Consider the following 16,874-nt stretch of genomic DNA (forward strand, 5'->3'; position numbering starts at 1 on the left):
AATGGACTGGGTAATTAGGGTACCCAGTCTAATGGACTGGGTAATTAGGGTACCCAGTCTAATGGACTGGGTAATTAGGGTACCCAGTCTAATGGACTGGGTAATTAGGGTACCCACTCAAATGGACTGGGTAATTAGGGTACCCAGTCAAATGGACTGGGTAATTAGGGTACCCAGTCAAATGGACTGGGTAATTAGGGTCCCCAGTCTCATGGACTGGTTAATTAGGGTACCCAGTCTCATGGACTGGGTAATTAAAGTACCCAGTCTCATGGACTGGGTAATTAGGGTACCCAGTCTAATGGACTGGGTAATTAGGGTACCCAGTTTAATGGACTGGGTAATTAGGGTACCCAGTCAAATGGACTGGGTAATTAGGGTACCCAGTCTAATGGACTGGGTAATTAGGGTACCCAGTCTAATGGACTGGGTAATTAGGGTACCCAGTCTAATGGACTGGGTAATTAGGGTACCCAGTCTAATGGACTGGGTAATTAGGGTACCCAGTCTAATGGACTGGGTAATTAGGGTACCCACTCAAATGGACTGGGTAATTAGGGTACCCACTCAAATGGACTGGGTAATTAGGGAACCCAGTCAAATGGACTGGGTAATTAGGGTACCCAGTCAAATGGACTGGGTAATTCGGGTACCCAGTCAAATGGACTGGGTAATTCGAGTACCCAGTCAAATGGACTGGGTAATTAGGGTACCCAGTCAAATGGACGGTATTTAGGGTACCCAGTCAAATGGACTGGGTAATTAGGGTACCCAGTCAAATGGACTGGGTAATTAGGGTACCCAGTCTAATGGACTGGGTAATTAGGGTACCCAGTCTAATGGACTGGATAATTATGGGACCCAGTCTAATGGACTGGATAATTAGGGTACCCAGTCTCATGGACTGGGTAATTAGTGTACCCAGTCTAATGGACTGGATAATTGGAGTACCCAGTCTCATGGACTGGGTAATTAGGGTACCCAGTCTAATGGACTGGGTAACCTGTTGTTTTTCTTCTGTTTATTCGTTCGCTGGAACCAGCAGTAACCACTATTTTCGTTGTGTCTGTGTGTCTGTCTGTGACCCTCTCCAGAGCATAGCTCCGTGACGATTGATGCGATCTTGATGAAACTTGGACACAAGCAAGATATCATGGTCTCGTTGTGTCTTTTTGTAGGAAGGGCGTCCCACGCCCCTTATGGGCGGAGCCACGCCCACTTGAACTTTTTATTTATTTTTTATTTCTTTTTTTTCTCGATTTTTTTTCTTGCAATTTCATTTCCTAGAAGCTGTGCATAATGTCCATAAGTACAACATATATAAAAATCCGATTTAATTTGGTCAATTTTGACGGAAGAGATAGGTCTTTAAGGTAGGACTTCCTCAAAAGCTTCCACTTACTCAATTGTACCAATCATGGCATTGTTTAATAATGCCCGCGAACCATCGTCTCCTCCCGGCCTGTCCATTTTTTCTTTTTTCGCCAGCAATTTGCGGGGGTCTTTCGCTTTAAAAATCATTTTCTCAGGAACGGTAAGTCCGATCGACACGAAATTTTCACCAGAGTATGTATCTTTTTCGATAGCATACTTCGTTGATAATTGTGACGTCATAGGTCACGTGGTACGGGCGCCATCTTGAAAAAAACCGATAAACTTTGGACCTCTGTATCTCTGAAACTGTGCAATGGAAAAAAATTTTGCTTCATACATTTTAATAAGCTCACTATGGGGAACATGTGTGATTTTTCGTGACGTCATCAGTGAAGCGGTATGCCGGTGAAAATTTGTCAAGTAGAACAATGCTGCATGGGAAAAATCAGAAATTTCTTGAGCGTCATCTACACATCAATTCACCATAGAAAAAAACATTATGATGTCATAGGTGACTTGGTTCGGCAGCCATCTTGTTTTGAAAAAAATAATTAAAAACATCTCCAGAACGGCTGAACAGATTGAGGCGAAACTTTACACCCACATTTCCCATGACATCCTTTTACAAGTTTGTTAATTTCTTATTGATAGGTCACATGGTTTGGTGGCCATATTGAATTTACCCTAAAACCATCAAACATCCCCTTCTCCAGAACGGCTGGCCAGATCAAGGGGAAGCTTCATACACGTATTGCACACGAGTCGTGAATTTAAGTTTGTTAATTTATAATTGAAAGTTACATGGCTTGGCAGCCATGTTGGATTCAAGAATTATATTAAATAATGTTTTCTCTGGAACCACATAACCTATCGAAGCCAAACTTGGCTACTATATTCTACCCCCATGCCTGCATATACGGTAAAAATTATGATGTCAAGTCACATGGTTTGGAGGCCACCTTGGATAGAAAAACGCACCTTGTCCGATCAACACGAAACTTAACAAGCATAATCCACTTCCCCATTAGATGGAGAATTTAAATTTATGTTGAAATAGGTCACATGGTACGGCAGCCATATTGGATTGAAAATTAATAACTTTAAAAGTCTTCTTCTCTGAAACGGCTGAACAGATTGAGGCAAAATTCCACATGTATGACCGCATCTCCATGACAAACAAAACGTTCAACCCCCTCCCCCCCTTTGATGTACGACACATCGTTTGGCAGCTATATTGGATTGAAGGGAAAATATTAATTAATGTTTACTCTGGAACTACTGCATCAATAAATGTGAAACTTCAGCTTTATGATAGAATAGTCATGTGGAATGAAGGGTTTAAATTTCAACTCGATCGGCCCCATTGTTTGGCAGCCATGTTCAATTTAAGGGGAAATATTAAGTAATATTTACTCTGGAACCGCTGTGTCAATATATGTGAAACTTCAAAATTATTATCTCGCTGACATGTGAAACGTAGGATTAAAATTTCAACCCGATCGGCCATGCCGTTTGGTAGCCAGAATTATTTCATTATTTGAATTTGAGAACTTTTAGATTTGTTTTTTTTCCAGAAGGCTCATTTCACTACACCTGAATGCGTTTGAGGGTACAGGAATAGCAATTCAATTGATACCAACAATGTCCCCAGGAAAAGGGCTAACTGCATACGTAATAAATAGATTGAACACTTTGTGCTACCCAGTTCGTAACTCGTCAGTCCCGCGCTGTCCCGAAGCAGGGCTGTATTTGTATCGATATTAGATAATGTTTTCTCTGGAACCACTGATCCTATCGAAGCAAAAGTTTGCAACTATCATCTACAGAAAGTCTCGTGTTGTATCAAAGGCGGACGTCTGGGTACCCGGTCATCACTGCCAGCAGTTATAAAGTGGCAGTTCTAGTTATTATTATTATATTTTGAGAGAGTTTTCATCAGATTAGGTAATGGAAAGGTTGTAAAAAAAATTGTGAGGTGAATGGTGAATTTGGATCGGTAAACGCAGAGGTATAAACAGATCACATGGTTACGGGAGAAGCACATTACATGGCTCTGGGAGGTGTATATTCAAAAGTTTATTTATTTATTTAAAATAAGGATTGCGTAACATTCAGAAAAGGGAAGGTTGAAGTAAAATGGTGGAGGTGTATGGTGAATTTGGAACGGTAAACGCAGAGTGAAGCTGCTGGGTCGATGAAACATATCAGGAAGGGGGTGAAGAGAGACGCCTGGTTATAGGTGTTTCGATTGAAAGGATCCAGGGAAATTACTAATTTTTGATATATTTTGAAGAATAGGTAAGATTCAGGAATGGAAGGTTGTAGGAAGAAATTGTGAAGGTAATGGCGAGAGTGGGTCAGCTCAAGTAGAATAACGATGGTGTGCCGGAAGAAGAAGAAGAAGAAGAAGAGGAAGAAGAGGAGGAGGAGGAGGAGGAGGAAGAAGAGGAAGAAGGATCGAGACTCATGGGAATGCAAGGAGAAAGGTAGGTTTTTTTGCTTTCTTTTTTTTTGTTTTGGATTTAAGACAAGAAACAGAGTGTTTAGTTTAGAGGGATGGGGGGGGGGGGACGTTGGAAAAGTGGGGAAAGTAGTAATCGAAGGTAATAGGGAGAGAATACAAATAAAAACGATCGTACACCGAGAGGGGAAGGATGGGTCGGCCTCAAGGAACCTGGTAAGACAAGGTCAACAGAAACTCACAAAATAGCACGATTTTTGAAACAATACCGAACTAGGAACACACAGTAACATGTAGGTGAGAAAATAAACAGTTATAAACGGGACTGATAACTACCGGAAACTTAACTTTGAGATCGTCAACAGAGAGCCCTGAAAGACCCTGCTGGCACGCCAAACCCAGAACCGGGTTAAATTTATTATGGTGCATATCTGGTACTGATTGGAGAGCACGTGGTGAAAGCCTCTTCCTTTTATCTGAAGCATTTATTCACTCTCATCCAGGTTATGGTTGTCAGACCTTTGGGAATATGTCCATGAGCAACCGCAAAAAAAACTGCAGAATATCCAGTTTAAAGCTCTCCATGTCTCTGGGGGCTTTCATACGCTCTCCAGCGACAGCTCTTCTGGTGGAAGCTGGAGAAATGCCCTTGGCTCTTCCTTGGGAATTTGTCAGAATGAAATACCTACTCTGGGCTAGAACCATTTTGTCTGGGGATAACCACCCTGGGAAAGCCTTATTTGCAGACTGTTGGGCATACCAATGGCTTGGTAAGAACTCCACTTCTCCTTTCGGCCGAACCTGTAAGAGGGCTCCTCAGGAAATGGGGCTGGATTCCCTTCCTGTTAACCCCCTTCTTAAAATACCAATTTGGCCTCCTTGAACTCTTGAACCCCCCCCCCCCGTCCCATCTCCACCTGGGTCTATGAGGAAAAACCTCAGGGCTAATCCTGTGCCATCATGCAACCAAGCAATTGAATTTATGAACTCGAATTGTAGCCAATCATTGCACGTCTACACGGATGGGTCTAAAGAACCTTCTCTTGGGTTCTGCAGACCTCAGGGTCACCTCTGTTCGGTGTACCACCCATCTCTCGGTTTTCTTGACTGACCTATTTGCCATAGTTATGGCTCTTGAATGGATAATCAAGTTTAACCCCCTCAGTGCAGTCATCCTCTCTGATTCATGTCTGTGTTAAAGGCGTTGGACCCCTGCAGGATGGTGGTAGATATGACCTAGTTCTTGAAGTGCTCCACTTGGTTAACACTGCAATTTTGAGGGAGTCAGTGATTGAGCTGTGCTGGATTCCCACTCATGTATGCATTGGTGGGAATGAGGCTTGTGATCTGGCGGTGAAGGAAGCACTTAAAGTTGATAACACCACCCAAATCCCTCTGGGCCCATCAGAAATTGTCAGTCTCGTCAAATAATTAATTGTGAAAAAAATGGCAATTTCAGTGGAACACCAGCATGAAGGTCTGTCACAAGGTGCACCCATATGTGATAACTCCAGTTAAGCTTCCCAGGCTTGTCCGTAGAGATCAGTTGGCTACATGTACGTTAAGAATAGGACACTGTCGTTCGAATTCATACCTTCATAGAATAGGGTGTCACCCGATGGGGGTACTGTGAGCATTGCAGGAAGAATGAAGATTTGATCCACCTACTTTTAAAATGCCCGCTTTATGAGGGATGCAGACGACATGTTATCCAGAATATTAGAGAGATGGGGATCAAAATGTCGGATCTGCTGGGATCCATTCGTATGTTGAACCAGAAGCATCCTCGACTGTAAAGCCATGCTCAGAATGCTAAAAGACAGTGGGAAATTATAAAAAAATTAGTGAAATAGCTCCTTGGTTATGACGTTCAAATTTTGATAAATGGTGTACATAGAGCCTCGTGACTGAAAGCGCCATTAAACACCCTCCCCCCCCCCCCAAAAAAAAAGAAGAAGAAGAAGAATAAAAATATGGAGATAACTGGTGAGGTTGGGATTTGTAGCAGCATTGCTTTGTGGTTTTTGCTAGCGTATTCATGGTTTTTCGTGGGAGTATTCGTGGTTTTTGCCGGCATATTCATGGCTTTACATGGGAGTATTCGTGGTTTTTGCCGGCGTATTCATGGTTTTTTCGTGGGAGTATTCGTGGTTTTTGCCAACGTATTCATGATTTTTCGTGGGAGTATTCGTGGTTTTTGCCGGCGTATTCATGGTTTTCGTGGGAGTATTCGTGGTTTTTGCCGGCGTATTCATGGTTTTTCATGGGAGTATTCGTGGTTTTTGCCGGCGTATGCATGATTTTTCGTGGGAGTATTTGTGGTCTTTGCCAGCATATTCACGGTTTTTCGTGGGAGTATTCGTGGTTTTTGCTGGCGTATTCATGATTTTTCGTGGGAGTATTCGTGGTTTTTGCCGGCGTATGCATGATTTTTCGTGGGAGTATTTGTGGTTTTTGCCAGCATATTCACGGTTTTTCGTGGGAGTATTCGTGGTTTTTGCCGGCGTATTCATGATTTTTCGTGGGAGTATTCGTGGTTTTTGCTGGCGTATTCATGATTTTTCGTGGGAGTATTCGTGGTTTTTGCCGGCGTATTCATGGTTTTTCGTGGGAGTATTTGTGTTTTTTTGTGGGTATATTCCTGGTTTTTCTTGGGAATATTCGTGATTTTTTTGTGGGCATATTTGTGGGTTTTTGTGGGTATATTCGCGGTTTTTCATGGGCATATTCGTGATTTTTTGTGGGCATATTTGTTGTTGTTTTTTGTGGGCATATTCGTGGTTTTTCCTGGATATATTCATGGTTTTTCGTGGCCATATTCGTGGTTTTTTGTGGGTATATTCGTGGTTTTTCGTTTAGTATATTCGTGGTTTTTCGTGGGTATATTCGTGGTTTTTCGTGGGTATATTCGTGGTTTTTCGTGGATATATTCACGGTTTTTCGTGGGTATATTCATGGTTTTTCGTGGGTACATTCGTGGTTTTTCGTGGGTATATTCATGGTTTTTTGTGGGTATATTCGTGGTTTTTTGTGGGTATATTCGTGGTTCTTTGTGAGTATATTCGTCGTTTTTCGTGGGTATATTCATGGTTTTTCGTGGGTATATTCATGGTTTTTCGTGGGTATATTCATGGTTTTTCGTGGATATATTCGTGGTTTTTCTTGGGTATATTCGTGGTTTTTCATGGGTATATTCGTGGTTTTTTGTGGGTATATTCGTGGCTTTTTGTGGGTATATTCGTGGTTTTTCGTGGGTAAATTTGTTTTTTCCTGGGTATATTCCTGGTTTTTCGTGGGTGTATTCGTATGGGTGTATTCGTGGTTTTTCATTGGTATATTCGTGGTTTTTTATGGGCATATTTGTGGTTTTTCGTGGGTATATTCGTCGTATTTCGTGGGTATATTCGTGGTTTTTCATGGGTGTATTCGTGGATTTTCGTGGTTATATTGGTGGTTTTTCGTGGGTATATTCGTGGTTTTTCATGGGTATATTCGTGGTTTTTCGTTGGTATATTCGTGGTTTTTCATGGGTGTATTTGTGGTTTTTCGTGGGTATATTCATGGTTTTTCATGGGTATATTCGTGGTTTTTCGTGGGTTGCTTTCGTGGTTTTTCATGGGTGTATTCGTGGTTTTTCGTGGGTATATTCGTGGTTTTTCTTGGATATATTCATGGTTTTTCGTGGCCATATTCGTGGTTTTTTGTGGGTATATTCGTGGTTTTTCGTGGGTATATTCGTGGTTTTTCGTGGATATATTCACGGTTTTTCGTGGGTATATTCATGGTTTTTCGTGGGTATATTCATGGTTTTTCGTGGGTATATTCATGGTTTTTCGTGGGTACATTCGTGGTTTTTCGTGGGTATATTCATGGTTTTTTGTGGGTATATTCGTCGTTTTTCGTGGGTATATTCATGGTTTTTCGTGGGTATATTCCTCGTTTTTCGTGGGTATATTCATGGTTTTTCATGGATATATTTGTGGTTTTTCTTGGGTATATTCGTGGTTTTTCATGGGTATATTCGTGGTCTTTTGTGGGTATATTCGTGGTTTTTTGTGGGTATATTCGTGGTTTTTTGTGGGTATATTCGTGGTTTTTCGTGGGTAAATTTGTTTTTTCCTGGGTATATTCCTAGTTTTTCGTGGGTGTATTCGTATGGGTGTATTCGTGGTTTTTCATTGGTATATTCGTGGTTTTTTATGGGCATATTTGTGGTTTTTCGTGGGTATATTCGTCATTTTTCGTGGGTATATTCGTGGTTTTTCATGGGTGTATTCGTGGATTTTCGTGGTTATATTGGTGGTTTTTCGTGGGTATATTCGTGGTTTTTCGTGGGCATATTCGTCGTATTTCGTGGGTATATTCGTGGTTTTTCATGGGTGTATTTGTGGGTTTTCGTGGGTATATTCGTGGTTTTTCATGGGTATATTCGTGCTTTTTTGTGGGTTGCTTTCGTGGTTTTTCATGGGTGTATTCGTGGTTTTTCGTGGGTATATTCGTGGTTTTTCCTGGATATATTCATGGTTTTTTGTGGCCATATTCGTGGTTTTTTGTGGGTATATTCGTGGTTTTTCGTGGGTATATTCGTGGTTTTTCGTGGCCATATTCGTGGTTTTTCGTGGGTATATTCGTGGTTTTTCGTGGGTGTATTCTTGGTTTTTCGTGGCCATATTCGTGGTTTTTCCTGGATATATTCTTATTTTTTCTTGGCCATATTCGTGGTTTTTTGTGGGTCTATTCGTGGTTTTTCGTGGGTATATTCATGGTTTTTCGTGGGTATACTCATCGTTTTTCGTGGTTTTTCGTGGGTATATTCGTGGTTTTTCGTGGGTATATTCATGGTTTTTTGTGGGTATATTCGTGGTTTTTGTGGGTATATTCGTGGTTCTTTGTGAGTATATTCGCTCGTTTTTCGTGGGTATATTCATAGTTTTCGTGGGTATATTCGTCGTTTTTCGTGGGTATATTCATGGTTTTTCGTGGATATATTCATGGTTTTTCTTGGGTATATTCGTGGTTTTTCTTGGGTATATTCGTGGTTTTTCATGGGTATATTCGTGGTTTTTCGTGGGTATATTCATGGTTTTTCGTGGGTATATTCCATCGTTTTTCGTGGGTATATTCGTGGTTTTCGTGGGTACATTCGTGGTTTTTCGTGGGTATATTCATGGTTTTTTGTGGGTATATTCGTGGTTTTTTGTGGGTATATTCGTGGTTCTTTGTGAGTATATTCGTCGTTTTTCGTGGGTATATTCATGGTTTTTCGTGGGTATATTCGTCGTTTTTCGTGGGTATATTCATGGTTTTTCGTGGATATATTCGTGGTTTTTCTTGGGTATATTCGTGGTTTTTCATGGGTATATTCGTGGTTTTTTGTGGGTATATTCGTGGCTTTTTGTGGGTATATTCGTGGTTTTTCGTGGGTAAATTTATGTTTTTTCCTGGGTATATTCGTGGTTTTTCGTGGTTTTTCATTGGTATATTCGTGGTTTTTTTATGGGCATATTTGTGGTTTTTCGTGGGTATATTCGTCGTTTTTCGTGGGTATATTTGTGGTTTTTCATGGGTGTATTCCTGGTTTTTCGTGGTTATATTGGTGGTTTTTCATGGGTATATTCGTGGTTTTTCATGGGTATATTCGTGGTTTTTCGTTGGTATATTCGTGGTTTTTCATGGGTGTATTTGTGGTTTTTCGTGGGTATATTCGTGGTTTTTCATGGGTATATTCGTGGTTTTTTGTGGGTATATTCATGGTTTTTCGTGGGTACATTCGTGGTTTTTCGTGGGTATATTCGTGGTTTTTTGTGGGTATATTCGTGGTTCTTTGTGAGTATATTCGTCGTTTTTCGTGGGTATATTCATGGTTTTTCGTGGATATATTCGTGGTTTTTCTTGGGTATATTCGTGGTTTTTCATGGGTATATTCGTGGTTTTTTGTAGGTATATTCGTGGCTTTTTGTGGGTATATTTGTGGTTTTTCGTGGGTAAATTTGTTTTTTCCTGGGTATATTCCTAGTTTTTCGTGGGTGTATTCGTATGGGTGTATTCGTGGTTTTTCATTGGTATATTCGTGGTTTTTTATGGGCATATTTGTGGTTTTTCGTGGTATATTCGTCATTTTTCGTGGGTATATTCGTGGTTTTTCGCGGTGTATTCGTGGATTTTCGTGGTTATATTGGTGGTTTTTCGTGGGTATATTCGCGGGTTTTTCATGGGTATATTCGTGGTTTTTCGTTGGTATATTCGTGGTTTTTCATGGGTATATTCGTGGTTTTTCGTGGGTTGCTTTCGTGGTTTTTCATGGGTGTATTCGTGGTTTTTCGTGGGTATATTCGCGTGGTTTTTCTTGGATATATTCATGGTTTTTCGTGGCCATATTCGTGGTTTTTCGTGGGTATATTCGTGGTTTTTCGTGGCCATATTCGTGGTTTTTCTTGGGTATATTCGTGGTTTTTCGTGGGTGTATTCTTGGTTTTTCGTGGCCATATTCGTGGTTTTTCCTGGATATATTCTTATTTTTCTTGGCCATATTCGTGGTTTTTGTGGTCTATTCGTGGTTTTTCGTGGGTATATTCATGGTTTTTCGTGGGTATATTCATCGTTTTCGTGGGTATATTCGTGGTTTTTCGTGGGTATATTCGTGGTTTTTCGTGGGTATATTCATGGTTTTTTGTGGGTATATTCGTGGTTTTTTGTGGGTATATTCGTGGTTCTTTGTGAGTATATTCGTCGTTTTTCGTGGGTATATTCATAGTTTTTCGTGGGTATATTCGTCGTTTTTCGTGGGTATATTCATGGTTTTTCGTGGATATATTCGTGGTTTTTCTTGGATATATTCGTGGTTTTTCATGGGTATATTCGTGGTTTTTCGTGGGTATATTCATGGTTTTTCGTGGGTATATTCATCGTTTTTCGTGGGTATATTCGTGGTTTTTCGTGGGTATATTCGTGGTTTTTCGTGGGTATATTCATGGTTTTTTGTGGGTATATTCGTGGTTTTTTGTGGGTATATTCGTGGTTCTTTGTGAGTATATTCGTCGTTTTTCGTGGGTATATTCATAGTTTTTCGTGGGTATATTCGTCGTTTTTCGTGGGTATATTCATGGTTTTTCGTGGATATATTCGTGGTTTTTCTTGGGTATATTCGTGGTTTTTCATGGGTATATTCGTGGTTTTTTGTGGGTATATTCGTGGTTTTTTTGTGGGTATATTCGTGGTTTTTCGTGGGTAAATTTATGTTTTTTCCTGGGTATATTCGTGGTTTTTCGTGGTTTTTCATTGGTATATTCCGTGGTTTTATGGGCATATTTGTGGTTTTTCGTGGGTATATTCGTCGTTTTTCGTGGGTATATTTGTGGTTTTTCATGGGTGTATTCGTGGTTTTTCGTGGTTATATTGGTGGTTTTTCATGGGTATATTCGTGGTTTTTCATGGGTATATTCGTGGTTTTTCGTTGGTATATTCGTGGTTTTTCATGGGTGGTGTATTTGTGGTTTTTCGTGGGTATCTGTGGTTTTTCATGGGTATATTCGTGGTTTTTCGTTGGTATATTCGTGGTTTTTCATGGGTGTATTCGTGGTTTTTTGTGGGTATATTCGTGGTTTTTCATGGGTGTATTTGTGTTTTTTCGTGGTTTTTCGTGGGTATATTCGTGGTTTTTCGTGGGTATATTCATGGTTTTTCGTGGGTATATTCATGGTTTTTCGTGGGTATATTCGTGGTTTTTCATGGGTATATTCGTGGTTTTTCGTGGGTATATTCATGGTTTTTTGTGGGTATATTCGTGGTTTTTTGTGGGTATATTTGTGGTTCTTTGTGAGTATATTCGTCGTTTTTCGTGGGTATATTCATAGTTTTTCGTGGGTATATTCGTCGTTTTTCATGGGTATATTCATGGTTTTTCGTGGATATATTCGTGGTTTTTCTTGGGTATATTCGTGGTTTTTCATGGGTGTATTTGTGTTTTTTCGTGGTTAAATTCGTGGTTTTTCATGGGTGTATTCATGGTTTTTCGTGGGTATATTCGTGGTTTTTCGTGGGTATATTCATGGTTTTTTGTGGGTATATTCGTGGTTTTTTGTGGGTATATTCGTGGTTCTTTGTGAGTATATTCGTCGTTTTTCGTGGGTATATTCATAGTTTTTCGTGGGTATATTCGTCGTTTTTCGTGGGTATATTCATGGTTTTTCGTGGATATATTCGTGGTTTTTCATGGGTGTATTTGTGTTTTTTCGTGGTTAAATTCGTGGTTTTTCATGGGTGTATTCATGGTTTTTCATGGGTATATTCGTGGTTTTTTCGTGGGCGTATTCGTGGTTTTTTGTGGGCGTATTCGTGCTTTTCGTGGGCGTAGTCACGGTTTCTGTGACCTGGTTCTACATTTGTGGCCCTGTGCTTCGCGTATTCACGTTTTTAGGTCAGCGAGCTGACCTACGAGTTCCATGTCCTCAGATCCATCCGTCCGTCAACAATTTTTATTTTTCTCTCTCCTAGACGTCTCGGCCGATTGAGTTTTAACTTGACACGATGATAATACTAGTTGCTCTCTATAGATCGTCTGAGCTCTTTTTCACATTTTCACCTCGGGGTCAAGGTTACAGGGTCATCAAGTACAAAATGACCGATTGGTCGAATGGCCTATAAGGAAGCATCGGACGGCTATAATGCATAATGGGTTTCATAGGGATTATTGAGAAGATTTAATTCGACCAACTAGTTTCTCGTTACCTGTGTCGTCTGGCCCTGTTTATTGGGCAACACGAGGTCCGCTGACTTCAACATGGCTTTGCGCGGTTATTTTAAGTTCAATTTAAATTCTGTTTTCACTTTTCATCGTCGCTAAGGTTGGTTAACACTCAGTTGCAAAAAGTTTAGTATCCGAGCTGACCATCAAACTCGCTCGGGTGTATTTTTTTCCCCGCATTTTCATGGGTGTATTCCTGGTTTTTCGTGGGCGTATGTGTTTTTTCTGTCCTGCTTCTTCATTTGTGGGCCTGTGCTTTGCGTTTTCGTGGTTTTTCGCGGGTGTATTTGTGGTTTTTCGCGGGTGTATTCCTGGTTTTTTTTGACCCCCTCCTCCCACTCTCTTTCCACCCTCTCTCACCATGCACACTGCACAGGGGAGAGGGAGGATGGAGAGAGTATCATGCACAGGGGAGAGGAGTTAGTAGTGGGTGAGGGGTGGGAGAGGGTGGAGAGTGACTTACTTCTGCCTTGACTTGATTGACTTGGGAGGATTGACTTGCGAGAGGGGAGAACCTGCCTTGACTTACTTCTGTCGTTCATTTTTCACCTTGAAAGCATTGAATACACTTCATACACAAATTTAAAATTCCTCAAAACCAAATGTTATTTATAAATATTGGATTGCATCGTTGGTCTGCACATTCAATTTACTAGCAGTGTACCCACCCTTCAAGTGATTTTGTTCCAAGCATGCAACCCGTTCTTCTGAGTTCTGACACATTTTGGGCGATGTATAGGCAACTGACAGCTCTGTATGGGAAAAAAATAATAATTATAATAGTAATAATAATAATAACCCGGGATACATGCATGAAGCAAAAACATACCTACTGCTTACAAGTCAAAACACCTCAATGCACTGGAAAATGTGGGGACAGGAATACAGGACTTTAAATGGTGGAGACTTGAAATACACTGGAGGCAGCTCACTTTGTTCTTGAGGCAGGATTTGCAATCCAGCCACTGTAAAACCTTTCACTCCACAAAGCACAAAAAAACGCAAAGAAAACTGAAAACCCACTCAGTGGGAGTACCTCCTGTGCAGCTGTTCTTCGCAGGGCAGATCACTGGATGACGGGATTGCGGCAAAGCTTCTGGGACTCCCATTCTTTGACGATAGGAAGAAAAGTACGGTGTAAATTTCCCAGGTCAGATTGTGGTGCTGTGTGTCGGAGTGGTGCTGAGGTGCCATCCACCAAATGGCGCTTTCCTCGGGTTAACCTGAGGCAGTCCTTTTGGGTGGGTGCCTCGAATGTCCAATCCTAAGAGTGGATGATCCACCTGTCTGTTATCATCTGAGCTTCAGTGTTTGGACATCAGTATTGCAGCACTCTCTGAGGTTCAGAGACCGGATTGTAGCGAGATCACGGTGGGTGGTTACACCGGTTACTGGTATGGTCACTCTCATGGTTACCATACCCAAGTAGTTGCTGTAGATGCGTCTAATAAGCTGACTCCAATTGAGGCAACACCGGTCAATGAGCGTATTATGAGAATGAGGATTCGTAACTCCTTGGGTGTCATTTCTCTGGTCTCGGTAAAATTTACAGATTTTACAGAGACCATTTACAGTGCAAATGCTCCGAATGAGGCAAGTGATCTCACTGTGACGGATGCATTCTATGCCGTGCTAGAGTCTGTGGTTCATCGGTGCCCCCGGTGAGGTAGTCTTGTCGTCTTGAGGGATTTCAATGCATCAACTGGCACTGATAGGTATGGTTCAGAGATGTGTGTTGGTCCCCATGGGTCTGGAACTGTGAACCAGAATAGCACGAAGTTCCTTGACTCAGCAAGAAATCATGGACTTAGGGTGGCTGGTTCATGGTTTCACCACTCACAAGCTCATCACTGGACTTGGTATTCCAACACTGGTGGTGTGGAAAAGGAGATTGACCATGTGCTCATCATTGGGTGTTGGAGGATGATCCAGAACTGCAGGGTCGACCGGAGTGCTCAGTTCCTCAACACCGACCACAGGCTTGTTGTAGCAACTCTGAAATTGCAGATTAAATCCAGAAGAATGGTACCATCCCAGCCTAGGCTGGATGTTGACAAGCTCAAGGATGAGAGGGTAGCTGAGGTGTTTGCAAACAGGCTGAGTGGGGATTTGGGGGTCTGGGTGTTCTGCGGAATGCTGAAGAGTTACGGAGTGCCGACAAGGCTACCATCCTTGATGTTGCCAGTGAATGTCTTGAAACCCACCATCAGGCGTTGAAGAACTTTACCTCCCAAGGGATACTTGATACCATTGACCAGAGTCTCAGGACCATTCTTAATGGCACAGCTGAGCTGTTTTGGGAGTTGAGGCATAAAACTGTACGTACGCTGAAGGTGAATAAGGAGACTAATGTGCGAGGAATCTGTGAAAGGGAAGAGCATCACCTGTGGTCAAGTGATTCTCATCCTGCTTTCATAGGAATTTGTGCATTGTGTTTCTCCAAGCCCATCCACCAGTGTACTGCAGTTAGAGTAGAGGGCGGTGGGCTTTTGAGAGAGGAGTCCAAAGTGAAGGCCCGCTGGGCCGGTTACTTTGAGCAGCTGTACCATGCTGACGCACCAGCTGTTGAGCTGGATGTCAGGGGTGTAACCATTCATTTTTCTGCCCCTCCAATCAACTGTGAACCACCTTCGTTTGTGGAAACACAGGGTGCGGTGAATCACTTGAGTTGGGGTAAAGCTCCTGGGATTTGTGGCATCCATGCTGATTTTCTCAAGGGTGGTGGAAATGTTGTACTCATGTAGTTGCATACAGTTCTGTACTCTGTCTGGAACATAGGCATCATCCCAACTGAGTGGAAGAGGGTCCTTGTTGTCCCTCTCTGAAAGGGAAGGGTGAACGCCAAGACTGCAACAGCAACAGAGGGATGACGTTGCTCTCAGTGCCGGGCAAGGTCTTTGCTCGGATAATTATTGATAGGGTTCTCACCATCTGCATGAGCACCAGCACCCAGAGCAGTCAGGCTTTACGCCAAAGAGGTCAACGATTGACCGTATCCTTGCTCTTCGGGTCCTCACCGAACGCAGATGAGAGTTTTGGCAATGTCTGCTTGCAGCCTTTGTTGATCTCTGCAAAGCGTTTGATTCAGTGAATTGGGATGCCCTCTGGAGGATTCTTGGTATTCATGGGGTGCCACCACAACTGATTGATCTGATGTCTGAACTATACTCTGGTACTGAGAGTGCTGTGAGATATGGTGGTACCATCTCTGACTTATTTTCAGTTGTTGCTGGACTTTGTCAGGGGTGTATACTGGCCCCCACACATTTTCCGCACTTGTGTGGACTGAATTCTGAGGAGGATGTCAAAGAGCTCAAGCTGTGGTGCATCTTTTGGGAATGTCAAGATCTATGACTGATTTCGCAGATGATTCCGTCATCTTGGTGGAGATGCTGGATATCCTTATGGGGGCCCTCGAGGCACTGAATGAGGAGTCTGAGCCACTGGGATTACAGGTTTCTACCCATTGGGACGGTACTCTGTGCAGAGCGTTGGTGCTGCCGAAGCAGTCCCCTTGGCTATTGGGTACAATCCTGGATGGGTCGCTACTCCGACACAGGTCGCCACTCCGATTACAGGTTTCCTGGGTAAAAACAAAGATCCAGGATTTTAATGACATATTGGATGCTGCTATCTTGTCTGTACTTGTTTGTGGTGAGGATGTTGAGGTCATGGAGAGATTCACGAACCTTGGCAGTGATATTCTTGTCTCTGCCTGTTGTGAGCCAGAGGTCAATAGATGTCTGGGTCAGGCCTAGGGAGTCATGGATTCACTGAATCATGGGGTGTGGCACTGTCGGTACCTGTGCAGGACGATGAAAGTCTGAGTCTTTGAGTCGTTGGTGCTTCCAGTCTTGCTCTATGGAAGTGGGACTTGGACTCTAACCAGGGATCTGAGACAGACTTAACTCCTCCGGTACCAGGTCTCTTTGGAGAATCCTTGGCTCTTGCTGGCCAGACTTTGTGACCAACGAGTGGTTGCTGAGAGAGACTCAGATGAGATCTGTTACCTGCATAGTCCATGAGCCTCAGCTGCGGCTGTATGGCCATGTGGCTCATTTTCCTGATGCTGATCCTGCTCACCAGATTCTCTCAGTGAGGGGGTCTTGTCAGTGGACGACGCCAAGGGGCCGACCATGTTCCCCGTTGTTGCAGCAGGTTGATCGTCATCTCAAGGAAATAGGGATGGGCCAGGCATCTGCCAAGGGGATGGCCAGGCAGAGGCCCCTGGAGTACCGGCGGAAAGTGGACCTAGCGACACGTTGCTCCAGCGCATGCTCCCATAGCCTGCCTGAT

Source organism: Eptatretus burgeri, chromosome 15 (assembly GCF_056783735.1).
Source record: "Eptatretus burgeri isolate ZD-2024b chromosome 15, Ebu_testis_v1, whole genome shotgun sequence".
NCBI lineage: Eukaryota > Metazoa > Chordata > Myxini > Myxiniformes > Myxinidae > Eptatretus > Eptatretus burgeri.